This window comes from Palaemon carinicauda, chromosome 27, assembly GCF_036898095.1.
Source record: "Palaemon carinicauda isolate YSFRI2023 chromosome 27, ASM3689809v2, whole genome shotgun sequence".
NCBI classification, from domain to species: Eukaryota; Metazoa; Arthropoda; class Malacostraca; order Decapoda; family Palaemonidae; genus Palaemon; species Palaemon carinicauda.
The window spans coordinates 17790585-17805584 of NC_090751.1; the positions used below are offsets into that span (position 1 = coordinate 17790585).

Below are 15000 nucleotides of genomic sequence, written 5' to 3' on the forward strand. Positions count from 1 at the left end.
TTGATTATACACTTGACACCTTAACAGAACCATGTTGTACTATAAAAAAAAAAAAAAAAATGCTGCACAGATATTGTTTCATGACTATGAAATTGAAAAATTTCAGAATCTTACAACTATCTCTACTGATTTGTATGTGTGCTAATTACATATAATCTATCGTGATTTTAACCAACTACTCAACATACAAATTTATTCAATGTGAAGGGGGAAATCTGAAATCTTAAGCATCTAGAAGTTTCTAACAAGTTTAATTTAACGAAAGCGGAGGATGAATATAAATGACCCTACAACCGTACATATTTTGATTAATGTTTATCAATATATTTACCTGGAAAACCAAAATTCAATTGGTTATATCCAACATACTTCTAAATGAGATTCAACTTTCCAAAGAAACTCGCTAGTAAAATTATCAATAATTTGACAACATTCGAAACTCAGCACCGAAACAATTTGTATACAAGTAATATTACACTTTGGTATCTACTTGATAATACAACATAATAAGTTGAACACTTACTTTTTAGGAGTGTCCCTTCATAACAACTGCTACAACGAAACAGCTTCCAAGAGCGGCTCAATTGCACTATAGGCTACTGCCGAGGTTCTGAAAAATTAAATCAAACTGTTACAATGGCGAGTAAGGAGTTAAAACGGTATCACTAAAAATATAAAATAGATTATTAAAAATGCAATTGGCCCACTACCTATTAGTGTATAGTATGCCTAAATCGAATTATAAATAAGATTACACGTTAAACTATTCATAAATTGCTAAATATTTTCAGCCACAAATGGCTCTTTAATCTATTTTCTAATAATATTTTTCCTAACTACAACAAATCATCGCTTCGATATTTGACCATACATTTGAAATCAAGTTGCATAATGTTGGTAAATTGATGATTTAATGATAATTGCATTAGATAATTACGAATGAGAAATTTTGAAGATCACGTAGAAACGAAACAGTAGGTTTATTCCTGTTAAAATGTGCAGTCTACCACACACACACACTCTCTCTCTCTCTCTCTCTCTCTCTCTCTCTCTCTCTCTCTCTCTCTCTCTCTCTCTCTCTCTCTCTCTCTCTCTCTCGTACCTCAACCTTTAGCCATCTCCACTTGCCGACTGAATTACACAAGATTGTTTACAAATATAATAATAAAAAACAGAATCTGAAACTAAGTAGCTTCCAACAGTAAACCACAAAGCTTCCTTCCATGGCAGCTAGGCTAGTAACAGTACCCCCAGGGCCCCCTTGAGTTATAAATGCTTAGATAATTTGGACAGTATGGAGAAATGTTTTTGTTATTTAACCGTTGAGTGGGAACTTCTTGTTCCGGGAAAGACTCCTTACGTCAAGGCAAAGATCAGAAGGGGAGGAAGAGGAATACTATCACTCAAGGCACAAACACCCTATTAATAACTTTGATGACGTAGTTCACATACCTTCGCTCTTAAAAAAAAAAAAAAAAAAAAAAAAAAAAAAAAAAAAAAAAAAATCTGAAAAACTCCACACGTGAAATAAAAGTAATGGGATGGCCTACTCTAGCTTTGTCGGGTCTGAGGTCATCTACCCTCTTAGGCTGTTTCGGCTCCGTCCCAGGGACCCCAGTGAGATGCTGGACAGTAATTTTGCGTCACGTAATTATTGAGACAATGGCAATGGATGGCAGCAGTAATGAATTGTAAAGTAAAAGTTAATGGGGATCTTCACCTTCGAAGCATATCGATTCAATACTGAGACTCGCTAACACACTATTACTCTTAAAATATTTAGACTTACTCCTTCCAATATATCGGGTATACTGTCCCGAGATTAAACATTCATAATGGACATAAAGAAATGAAGAATTAAATATGCGAAGGTGTAATTAACCTAATCTTGCCTTATCAATACAAATTTACATGGAAAGAAACGGACATCTTAACATCAAGTAAAGAGGATCCAACTAACACAAAATGTAATAGAAGAAATGCAAATCAAAAGGCAAAAAAAAAAAAAAATATATATATATATATATATATATATATATATATATATATATATATATATATATATATATATATATATATATATATATATATATATATATATATATATATATATATATATATATATGCATGACTCGCTCCCTTGTAAGGATTAATGAGTGAAATGGGATCGGACACTCGGCCCTGTGACCCAAGACTGTGCTAGTCTCTGAAGCAAAAGTTATATATAAAATCTGTAAACAAAATCCCACACACTCGGCCCGGAGTATGTAAAAGCCTGTTAAACCCGAATCAAGTAAAAATTAATCTAAGCTAAAATGGGAGAAAACTAGTGGCCACGTGGTTTACCTGCACTCCTTACAGTAATGATGGAAGAGCCCTTAATTGTCCTCACAAATGGCTGTGGAATTGTTAGTTTGCACCCTTGACTGGCACACCCCTGGAATCCTCGGGAACTGCTGGCACAGTTCCCAGGCTCGTCTTCCCTATCTCCAGCTGAGGCACAAAACACAAAAACTCCCAGATCCTTTGCAGTTCTAAGGGTATACCTAACTATCCTGGCTTACTAAAAATTAATAACTTAAATGAGAAATTAGCAATGGTCTGGTGCGATAGGCATATATATTAAAATTAGCAGACGTGAATTGGTACTGAGATAAAAGCTGCATTTCAGTCAGCAGTGTTAAAATTCTATTCAAAACCAGTGTAATAATTTATCTAGACACGTAGTTTGAGGAAAGAACCATCGTACGCCGCCGTAAACTTTGCTGTGCGTTTCTACGCTGTGACGTCACGAACATGGCGTACACTATTGTCAACAAGTTTAGTTAGTTTAAAATAGTTCTCCCGATGTTTCGGTAAAGAAAACTTAAAGAGTGGGAGCGAAAGTTTAAGGGGTAACTACAAAAATTACAGCGAGACCAAAGTACAAAAGGAAGAAGAGTGAAGAAAAAATATTCACAGACAGACCATAGGATGGAGTTTGGGCCATATTGCATAGCGTTGGATCATTCGCGATGCAGGAGAGATGGCGGAGAGCAGTGGCGTAGCCAGGGGTGTCTCAGAGGAAGGGGGGGGGGGGGGGGGGAGCATGGGGCAAGGTCATATTAAAAGGGGACAGCAATAACCTACCAAGTTATCAGAACCGGTCGTCCAAAATTCTTCGGAAAACTGGTACATATTGCGCAGCCAACAAATCGTGTCGACACAAGAACAGTTACAGATGGCTTCAAACTGTTGGAACCTAGATTTATGTTTAATTGAGCCTTTAAATATGCGGCCCTGAGACTATATAATAAGCTCACACGAAACATTCGAATGATTGAAGACATTAAGGCTTTCAAGGGGAAACTGAAGACTTCCTTATTTCATGAGTCTTTTGACAGTGACGATTTAAGAGTAAATGAACAATACGCGTTATGAATCGTTAAATACTCTGAACGAACAAGGTAAAACGACAGTGGAGGTCCTGTAGAGAGTGGAGTTCCCCTGCTGTATGTTACCGGAAAAACAGTCAAAGTAAAAGTAAGTAAAGATAAACACCAAACTTTCATTTCAGAAAATAACACCCAGTAACATTTGGGGGTTAGTGAATTTGGATCATATGCCCGGCACAGGGACTCAGGAGGCCAGTCAGAAGGAAGAAACACGGAGAAGTGGGTGGAGAAGCTTTTAGCAGAAGGTATTTGATACCATAAGCAAAAAAAAAAAAAAAAAAAAAAAATTAGTAATTTTTTCAGCACAATTCAATCTGATTTTCAAAATCAAGACATTCAAATGACCGTAAATCTCAAGTTTCATTACCTTTAATTATATATATTAAAAACAAAGGATTTTAAACAAAATTTTACTAGTCTCAAATGGATACAGTTATTTAGAACTCGATCTTAACCAACATATTTTTAACAAATATAATTAAAGTGTTTATCTTAAGTGGGTAGAATTGGGTTTAATATTTCCTTTAACAAATGATCTCATAAAATCAGAGAATTCAATATACTCCCCACTCAGTCAAGACGCCAAACCTCAACCCACTAAACCTAGGCGGGGAGATTTTACCCTAAATCCTGGAGGGGGGTTCACCCCCCGGACACCTGGAAGGAGGGGGGAGGATTCACCCGTAGTATTAATCCTCCTAGATTCACCCGGACCCCTTGGGTAAAACTACTTACATGTTAATAACAAACTAAAATTGTATTGCAAAAAAACCTTCCACGTCCCTTATACAGCACCGCTAAACTCAAGTTTATTTTTTTTCCAATGAAGGCTAGGCGTTTTTTGGTGAAAAATCCAGACAATTGTTTTAAAAAAAGTTGAAACTGCTTTTCAAACCATTGGTATATGAACAGTTGTTTCTCCCAAGAAAATGAATGAGTTAACGAAGGAAATGAAACTAGTAAGGAATTGTAATAGAGAGAAATAGAGATTATCAGAGCAAAAAAAAAAAAAAAAAAACATACCTGAATAAATATACAAACATTCTTTACGTGATTAACTGTATCAATTAATGACTTAATTGCATCGATAAATTAATTACACTTAAACCAAAAAAATTAGACAATGAATTAATCACAATATATTCACACCGTTCTTAAATGAATTATTCCCGGTGTTATACTTGGATATTATAATAATGACTTAATTATACTAGAGATTACGCCAATACAAATGAATGCCACCAATATTAAATTCAATTACATCAGTAATAACTAAATTACATCTGAAATCATTATCTTAATTACATCGTTTATGGATAACTCAAATAAATCAGGAATAAAAATAAAAATACACTAGTTATATACCATTTCTAGACATATCAGTTCCCTGTATTGATAAATTAACGAAGTCCGATTAATAAATTATCATTATCATCATCATTATTATTATTATTATTATTATTATTATTATTATTATTATTATTATTATTATTATTATTAGCTAAGCTACAACCCTAGTTGGAAAAGCAAAATACTATAAGCCCCAGGGTTCCAACAAGGATAAATAACCAAGTGAGGAAAGGAAAGAAGGAAATAAATAAACAGTACGAGAAAAAATTAACAATAAAACATTTTTAAAAACAGTAACAACATCAAAACAGATATTTCATCCATAAACTATAAACAGGCTTATATCAGCCTGTTTAACTTTAAAACATTTTCTGCAACTTTGAACTTTTGAAGTTCTACCGGTTCGACTACCCGATTAGGAAGATCATTACACAACTTGGTCACAGCTGGAATAAAACTTCTAAAATACTGTGCAGTATTGAGCCTCATGATGGAGACGGCCTTATTATTAGAATTAACACCATGCCTAGTATTACGAACAGGATGGAACTGTCCGGGAAGATCTGAATGTAAAGGGTGACCAGAAGTAAGAAAAATCTTATGCAATATGCACAACAAATTAATTGAACAACGGTGACAGAGATTAATATCTAGATTAGGAATAAGAAATTTAATAGACCGCAAGTTCCTGTTCAACAAATTAGGATGAGAATCAGCAGCTGAAGACCGGACAGGAGAACAATACTCGAAACAAGGTAGAATGAAAGAATTAAAACTTTTCTTCAGCATAGATTGCTCACAGAGAATCTTAAGACTTTCTCAATAAGCCATTTTTTTGTGCAATTAAAGAAGACAGACCTAGTGTGTTTCTCAAAAGTAAATTTGCTGTCGAGAATCACCCCTAAAATCTTAATAGTCTTACAGAGTTAGAAAAAAAATATTACCAATGCCGAGATCAAAAAGAAAATTATAAACTATAAAATAAAGAAATATTAAAACAAAATCCAAAAACAGAAGCAGCAGCAACAAGAGGAAGGGGAGAAGCAGGAGGAGAGGCAGCAGCAGCAAAAAGATAAACAAAAAACTAAATAACCCAAAAATTCAAACAAAAACAAATCAAAATAAAAGAAACAGATGCAACAAGAGGATGAGTAGAAGCAGCAGCAGCAGCGGCAAAACGATAAAAATCCAAAAGAAAATATGAAACAAGAAAATACAACAAAGTATAAAAACCCTAAAATATAAAAAAAAGGAGTAGCCGCTACAAGAGGAGGAGGAAAAGATGGAGAAGCAGCAATATCAAAAAGATAAAAAAAATCTAAAAGAAAATTGAAAACAAAGAAAATAAGAAAACGAAGCGGCCGCAACAAAAGGGGAGGAAAAGCAGCAACAGCGAAAAGATAACAAATCCAAAAGAAAATTGAAAACTTTAAAATCCAAAATAATATAAAAACAAAAAAATCCAAAAACAGAATCAGCTGCAACAAGAGGAGGCGGAAAAGCAGGAGGAGAAGCAGCAGCAGAAAAAAAGATGAAAAAACTGTATAATCCAAAAGAAAGCAGGAGTAACAAGTGAGGAAGGAGAAGCAGCAACAACAAAAAGATAAAAAAAAAAAAAACATAAAAAAATAAATAAAAAATATAAAATAAAAAATCCCCCAAAACAAAATTACCCACCCCTCCCCCCCCCCAAAAAAAAATAGAAGCAACAAGGAGGAGGAGGAAATGCAGGAGGCAAAGCAGCAGCAGCCAAAAAAAAAAATAAATAAATAAATAAAAAAATAAAGAATCCAAAAAAAAAAAAATTTAACTATACAATCCAAATTAATCATAAAATCCATAACGAAGATCCTCCCAAATGGAAATGTTATTTGATGCAGAAGTACAAGCCTACACATCGGGTAAAGGATGGACTCGGCTGGAAGGATCAAGTGGTTGGACTATGGAAGATGGAGAGCAGAAGGATTTTTTTTGAGGAAATATCCTTTGATGCAGAAGTACAAGCCTACACCATCAGGTAAAGGTTGGACTCAGATGGAACGATCAAATGGTTAGGTTAGGCTATGGAAGATGGAGAGCACAAGGAACTTTCTTTTAAGCAGGATATATCCTTTGATGCAGAAGTACAAGCTTACATCATCAGGTGAATCATGGACTCAGTTGGAAGAATCAAATGGCTGGACTATGGAAGATGGAGAGGAAAAGGAACTTTTTTCATGAGGAGGAAATATCCTTTAATGCAGATGTATAAGCCTACATAATCGGGTGAAGGATGGACTCGTTTGGAAGGATCAAGTGGTTGGACTATGGTCGATGGAGAGCAAAACTAACTTTTTTTTTTTTTTTTGGGGGGGGGGGTTTATGTTCTTTGATGTCGAAGTACAAGCCTACACATCGGGTAAAAGATGAACTCGGTTGGAAGGATCAAGTGGTTGGACTATGGAAGATGAAGAGTAAAAGGTACTTTTTTTTTTAGGAGGAAATACCCTTTGATGCACAAGTACAAGTCTATATCATTGGATAAAGGATGGACTCAGTTGGAAGGATCAAATAGTTGGACTATGGTAAATGTAGAGCATAAGAAACCTTTTAAGGGAAGGAAAAGTTCTTTCATGCAGAAGGACAAGCCTACACATCGGGTAAAGGATAGACTCGTTTGGAAGGATTAAGTTGTTGGACTATAGAAGATGGAGAGCAGAAGGAACTTTTTCTTAGGAGGATATATCCTTCGATGCAGAAGTACAAGCCTACATCATCAGGTAAAGGATGGAATCAGTTGAAAGAATCGAGTGGTTGGACTATGGAAGATGTATAGCACAAGGAACTTTTCAGAATGAAATATCCCTTGATGCAGAAGTAAAAGCCTACATCAACGCGTGAAGGATGGACTCAGTTGGAAGGATCAAGTGGTTGGACTATGGAAGATGGAGAGCAAAAGAACCTTTTTTTTAAGGAAATATCCTTTGATGCAGAAGTACAACCCTACATCATCAGGTAAAGGATGGACTTAGTTGGAAGTATCTAGTGGTTGGATTATAGGAGATGGAAAGCAAAATTACCCCTTTCTTTGTCGTGACATAAGCTTTTGCATATGCTTTTGTTATTAAACTTAATAATTATAATAGAAAAGTTATTTCATGAAATGTTAAATACGAGTAAATTTCTATTGTTCTTTGTTTAAGACATGTCAGCTAGCACTGAAATTCCTGAATTCAGAACAATGAATTGTCAAACAGGTAAATACTTGAACCTTGGCTATGAGACTGCTATTGCAAACTTTTCATTTGACTTATCATATAGTATATCAGTACCAATTTATTTTCTTCGGTGAAGTAGCAGATCTCTTGGCAAACTGACCCATGTTTGTTAAAACACATGTCAATAGGCAATTAGAACACCACATGTCTACACAATAAAGCAGCACACAAAGAGAAATTAATTTACCTAGAAATGTGTTCATTAGACACGAATCACCTGGTGTCAGTTACAAGTTTTCTTGCTGTTGAAAGTATTAACAGGAATCTTGATATATAAAGTACAATAAAAAAGGCCAGATTTCGCTATGTTGAAAACACTTACAAGTGGATAAAGTTATTCGAAATTCACGGTGATTACGAAAATAAGGCAGACAAAAGATCGAGAAATATAAGGCTGAGGACAAGGTAAAAAAGATGTTACATATCAAATTTAGGCCACATAAAAGTGTTCTTTTCAGGTTGCATCAGTGTAAGCAGTTTTATGAAGGCACACTACGCTATTCAATAAAATTATCTGAATGTACAATCAATGGATTAGGGAACAGTAACGTAGCTAGGGGGGAAGGGGGCACATGGCCCCCTTATGATTTGAGTTACTAAACGATAAATCTATGGAAAATAGAGAGCAGTAACGGACATAATATTAACAGGATAAACCAAATAGATAACCCATCCAAGTCACATAAGATTAACCATAGTGAAAACCACTAAGAGAGAGAGAGAGAGAGAGAGAGAGAGAGAGAGAGAGAGAGAGAGAGAGAGAGAGAGAGAGAGAGAGAGAGTGTGTGTGTGTGTGTGTGTGTGTGTGTGTGTGTATTCCGTACATTGTAAAATAAATGTCATAGGGTCAATGGAAAATATCAGTTATTTTATAAGTCGTTCTGCAGGCAGGCTACTTATTATGGAGTAACATACTGAAGTACTGAACACGAAGAGTAATAAAGAAGAGGTTGAAACCACAGTTTCAGACACGGTGGTGTTAAACGACCGGATTTATATAATCTTATGACCTAATTTCAGTTATTAAGTTTCAACTTCAGATATAAAGATAGCATCACTAGCAGGTTGTTATATGAATGCAATATGCCATTTTCAATTTGTTTTTGTCCTATCAGTATGTGTGGCTGTATTTTGCATTACAAAAACTACTTTCTCTACAAGCTTCAGAGTCCATCAGTAGACATTGCAAAAGCACTGGTGTTGGTAGATATTATGTACACAGTTACTTACTGCCTTCAATCACTTCAGTTCTGTATTTAAGTCTGCTGAGGATGGCTACTACTCTAAATCTTGCGATGGAAGTGCCATGCATATTAACTAAGCAGCAACATTCAGGGAATATCAAAGCTTTATTGCCATATGACCACTGCAGAGTCAATGTCCTCTGTCCTTTTGTTGACATAATCCCATCAGAAATGAGACCTAAGCTTGCAAAGGATTCTCCGCTTCTCTAACTTCGTCAGTTAGCTGTCTTCGAGAATATCAAAGATTTTGCGAAGGGTATGTATTCATTTACTCGTTTGCGACTAACTTTACACAAAAACTACAGTACCGATTTTGACAAAACTTGGTAGTCATGTTGGATATAACCCAAGAGTGAATCTGTAACATTTTGGATATAGCAGTGCTTTGAAAATAATCGCAATGTTAGGTAAATGGTAAATATTTTGTAGTTAATTTTTTGTTTGTGAACAACGTTACGCAAAAACTACAGAACCAATTTTAACGGAGCTTTGTGGACATGTAGAGTATAACTCAAGGTCAAATCCATTAGATCTTGAATAAAATATATCAGAGTACAAGTACGCAGTGGAGTTAACAAGACTACTTGGTGTGGCAAAGGTATGCTCTCTACTGAGAGCATATATAAATATATAAATATAAATGTTGCTGAATTTTCAAATGATGTACGACACTAACATTTACCTACAATTGACACAAAGGCATCATTATCGACAACTGCGAACTCGATGTAGCCTATAAAAAAGAAGTTAAATATAAAACTGCAAACCATTTCCCCGACCAATCTCTATATTATAATCATAATTTGCTTCAAAGACATCACCTGCAGAAATCTGTTGTTAACCCAAAATCAAAAGAAACTATATTCTTTTCTTTAATTTTTACCGTTCATTTAATATGATCAGACCTTCAATTTTCTCTGCAGTTTCTTGATCTTTGATCATCAGTTTGGATTCGGGACCCAATCCTTTATTCGTGATTATCTTAATTTCAGCATCCTTAACGATGAGATTACCAGGTTTTCCTTATTACTCACTCAGTTATATAATTTTGGTCTGAGTTACCGGCTCCTGCGAATACCTCGGTCAAACGTTTTGAAATATGTATTTCTTGTCTTGCTTTCGTAGATTGCTATATATACCTTCTTCATTTACTAAATCGTTCGTTGTCATTCTAAAAAGATTCATCTTTTTAGAAAGTGTTAAAATAGTGACCTGAAAAATATGAATACAAGTGCTAGCGAAATAACTGATAATGATACAGAGCAAAATATTAACTGGAAAGAAATTATTTTTCACACACCAAGGCCCGCCTGAACAGACCTTTAGTGTCTGATGGAGGGCGAGAAATAAACCCCTAAAAGTAAGTTTCAGCTTAATGTTCTTTAAGTGCTTAGCAACCTTTCCAGCACTCTCTTGCTCTTGAATCTTTTCACCTTCCTAGTAGAACTATTCAGTAGTGCTGATGGGCTGCTAGTCCTTTTGTTTCTAAGGCACACACAATAGAGAAAAGTTCACTTGGGTCATGATTTACAATGCCTTTCTTCCGATGATGATGATGATGATGATGATGATGAGGATGATCATGAAGAAGATGATGATGAGGATGATCATGAAAATGATAATGTCGATTGCCTGAGATAAAACGGTCATAGCTCCCAAATTTTTCTTCATTCGACCTGGTTGCTTTTGCGTGTTGCATTTCAAGTTACTGCCCTAAAACTCTTGACTTCATCGGTAACTACCTTACAAATGGAAAGATACATATTCAGATTATTCAACAAATTATGTATTATAAAAAAAAAAAAAATACGACTAAGTAAAATAATAATATTTTATAGCAACTACAACAAAAATAAGAAAGCATCAGGCTGGAAACGTTTCTTTTATTAGTTTCTTTTCTCTACCCTTTATACAAAAAGAAAAAAAAAACTTACCACAGATGCAATATACTCGTGCCACTATCTAGTTTTAATTTAATTCTATTTCGTCCATTTCTTTAGTCTTTCACTTTGAAACCTCAGTGCAACAAAACAAAAGATCTTTAATTTGTTACGTTTTAGTATTTTAAGCGTACTTTTCTATCACACGTATAAGGACGTTTTAAAAACTAGGAACTAATAATGATTTTAATCAATGCCAATTTAACTAAATTCTGAGATAAATGGTGAAACTCTGAGGAATTTCGCAACTACAGAGTCCATCCAAACTATCGAGTAATACCAGTTCCTCGTGCCCTCCATCCCAGAGTCCCCAAGCCGTTCTTTAAGAACCGTTAGTCGACAGTCGGACGTTCAAGGCATGGATGAAGCATCTCTGCCTCTCTTCTCCCAGCTTGATCATCTATCTTGACCCACATTTCCTCCCTCCATTTAAAGATGTTTGACTATTGCCTCTAAATCTAACGATTGACTCGACTCAACTACTTCCTTTCCTTTAAAGACTGCCTGGTTCTTTTGCCAGACACGGGTTCTATGCAACTTTGTAGCCCGTAGTCGTAACTATTCACTAGCTCGATCCGACTGACCACCAAAGCCCTGCGGCTGTGACAGACAAACGGACATACGATGGTTGACCTTGCCCTTGCCTCCTGGCTGGAGTCGCCGAGCAGAGGCCACAAGAGCGAGCCGCGAAAGGGCCGCTCAGCTCAGAGCAGCAGTGTGGGTTGGTGACTGAGTGCGAGTGGATCTACGGGAAACTTTCTTCCATAATTCAGTGAATTAGAAAAACGTGAAGTGTTAAGAACTCCCAATCACTATCATCTCTAGAGAACAATGAAATTGTCGTGTGTTACCAGAACATATTTTGGGCAGTGATGCGTTTTACGAGACAAAATCTGAAGGTTGTTTCATAATACCGATTCCATGCCTAATATTCTACCGAACCAACGGCTACCGGTGAAATGACCCTCAGCAATGAAGCGGTAAAGTACTTCCCATAGCCGCTTCGGATTATAATGTGCAATTGCGCAGCAAGACCCCTCGAAACATATTAGGATAACTTTGGTAAGTAATGTCTCTCACAGAGTCATAGATGACAAAAACTCATCTTCTGACAACGCTAAATCAGGTCATTTGTTCATCAGCGAGTAATATCACGTGTTAATAGAATTTTTTATAGCATATATAAATAAAACTTGATGTTTTAACGAAATGATAATAACTGCATTACCTGACTCCGATTTCAGCACATTATACAAATCGAACCAACTACCCTTCCTACCATGGTCTTCCAAAGTTTCCTTTTAATCAACACCCCCCCCCCACACACACACACAAAAACAACTATCTTAAAATCTAATAACTTTGAGGTACCTTGTAGACAGACATACAAACAAACAGAAATATGTTAACATAAAAATCTTGAAAACTGATAAGTCGTGATGAACTCACCATTACCTTTTCAAAGTTTAAAGACTTTTAAGTTATGCAGATACACGAAAAACTTGCACAAGTTCTCAATTTCCTAAATGTGCCAATAAATTTGAACAGTTAAGTACGCAATATTGCTAATGAGATGGCAAATCAATAACACAAAATGTAATTTATGAGTAAAATATCCCTTAGAATTCCCTCCCTCAGCTATTTTTTATGGTTCCCTTCACATTCCCATGAACAAAACAAAAAAATATTCCTTACGTCAGATTGTTGCAACCTGTGGCACAAGAGGTTTTAAGTGGTTGGCACACATCATTATCATAATTAATTGCTAGGCTACAACCCTAATTGGAAAAGCAGGATGCTATAAGCCCAGGGGCTCCAACAAGGAAAATAGCTCAACAAGTATAGGAATAAGCAACAAGAGAAGTTTAAGAACAATAACATCAAAATATAAATATTTCATATATAAACTATAAAAACTAAAAAAAAACAAGAGGAAGACAAACAAGATAGAATAGTGTGCCCGAGTGTACCCTCAAGCAAGAGCCCTCTAACCCAAGACAGTGGAAGACCATGGTACAGAGGCTATGACACTACCCAAGACTAAAGAACAATGGTTTGATTTTGGAGTTTACTTTTCCTAGAAGAGCTGCTTACTACAGCTTAAGAGTCTCTTCTACCATTGCCAAGAGGAAAGTAGCCACTGAATAAAAAAATAAAGTACAGAAGTTAACCCCTTGAGCAAAGAAGAATTGTTTAGTAACCTCAGCGTTGTCAGGTGTACGAGGAAAGAGGAGAATGTGTAAAGAATAGGCAAACTATTCTGTGTAAGTGTCCGCAAAAATTGAATGAGCGGTAACCAGAGAGAGGGATCAATTGTAGTACTGCCTGACTAGTTAAAGGACCCAATAACTCTCTAGCGGTAGTATCTCAACTGGTGGCTGGTGCCTTACTTGGTAAATATCTAAGCAAGTTATCTTAATCCCATATTTTGCATTCCTATTATTTCACTTCTAGACTTGGAAATCTGGAAAACATTACGATTATCAGCTTGAACATAACTGCGCTCTTAACAATGTATCGCTGGACTCCAAGTTTGGAATTTTATTGTTTGTAAACTATGATTAATCTATCGTTCCCCATTCCTATTTCTGAATTTGTTAGTTTAATTAGATTATATATAGGTTCAATTGTATTAACTTTTAATTGGGATGCTTACAGACAGAAGTTGGGATTGCTATAGGCTCGCTTCTTTCTCCCATTTTAGTTGATTTCTGTATGAAAATAGTTGAATCGGAATATCAATACTTATTCACTTCCGGCCCTCTCTGGTTTAGGTATGTTGATGAAATTCTTACAATATATCAACTTTATGAACATTGTTTTTCATCTATTTTAAAGTACTCGTAACAATTTCATTCCTATAAAATTTACAACAGTTAGACCATACAATTGATTTTAGTAACTCTAAAATAGTATACAGACTTGAATAGTGGCCATAAGAGGATACTGTAGTTGACAGGGCCATGATTCAAGCAATAAACACGTTTGATGATGAGTCTTTTAGACAGGAAAACATTATTATTAATTTGATTTTTAAGTCCGTTTTTAAAACCCATAAACATTTTATTTTGTTCTTGGCATATTCTGTTTTTACTCTCGAGCAATTGTGAACTGATTTTTTCCTTTTTAAATATACAACGATATGAGACTGGATTTTAAATGCTCAAAATATTATCATCATATATAACAAAAAAGAAACAATCTGAAAACGATAAGACAGAAACGATGAATTTACATAAAATGAATAACCAACGGAAGCTATAATATTCCAAAAGAATTTACAATCACCTTGACGAAATTATACAATGAAAATTTACTAGTGAAGTAATAAGGAAAACCAATATCCTCGCAATAAAAAATCACTGCCAGACAAAAAACGGAAGCGAAACTGTAATAATGCTATCTTCCACGTTAATGGAAATATTCACGACGCACTAAATTCCCCGGGTACAGTGCGTATAGCATTTCATTCTTTAAAGGCCGCTCATGAAGGGCACAGGCCAGGGACAGTGACATTGCCCTATTCAGGAAAATGTCCTAAAGACAGACCATATTACATATGATCAGAACTCAAGCCCCTCTCCACACAAGCTAGGACCAAGGAGGGCAAGGCAATGGCTGCTGATGACTCGGCAGATAGACCGATATGCTACCCAAAAACCCGATCCTTAGCTCACAAGGACAGTGAGGTTGCAGTGACCAAAGGAACTAACGAGTTTGAGCGGGATTCGAACCCCAGTCTGGCAATCACCAGGCTGTTTTGCAGCACAAGTAC

The 15000-nt window shown here is 35.6% G+C and overlaps 1 protein-coding gene and 1 long non-coding RNA gene across 3 annotated transcripts in view; one reads left to right on the forward strand and one right to left on the reverse strand.

Moving 5' to 3' along the window:
* LOC137620581 (uncharacterized) overlaps positions 1-15000 on the reverse strand; it is a 252514-nt gene that overhangs the window by 94615 nt on the left and 142899 nt on the right. For both annotated transcript variants that reach the window (XR_011040078.1, XR_011040077.1), the window contains exon 2: positions 524-610. This is a non-coding gene — a long non-coding RNA (uncharacterized lncRNA). The remainder of the gene's footprint in view (positions 1-523; positions 611-15000) is intronic.
* LOC137620577 (carbohydrate sulfotransferase 12-like) overlaps positions 11873-15000 on the forward strand; it is a 102837-nt gene continuing 99709 nt past the window's right edge. The window contains exon 1 of the mRNA XM_068350833.1: positions 11873-12287. The gene's annotated coding sequence lies outside the window, so the exon portion shown is untranslated. The remainder of the gene's footprint in view (positions 12288-15000) is intronic.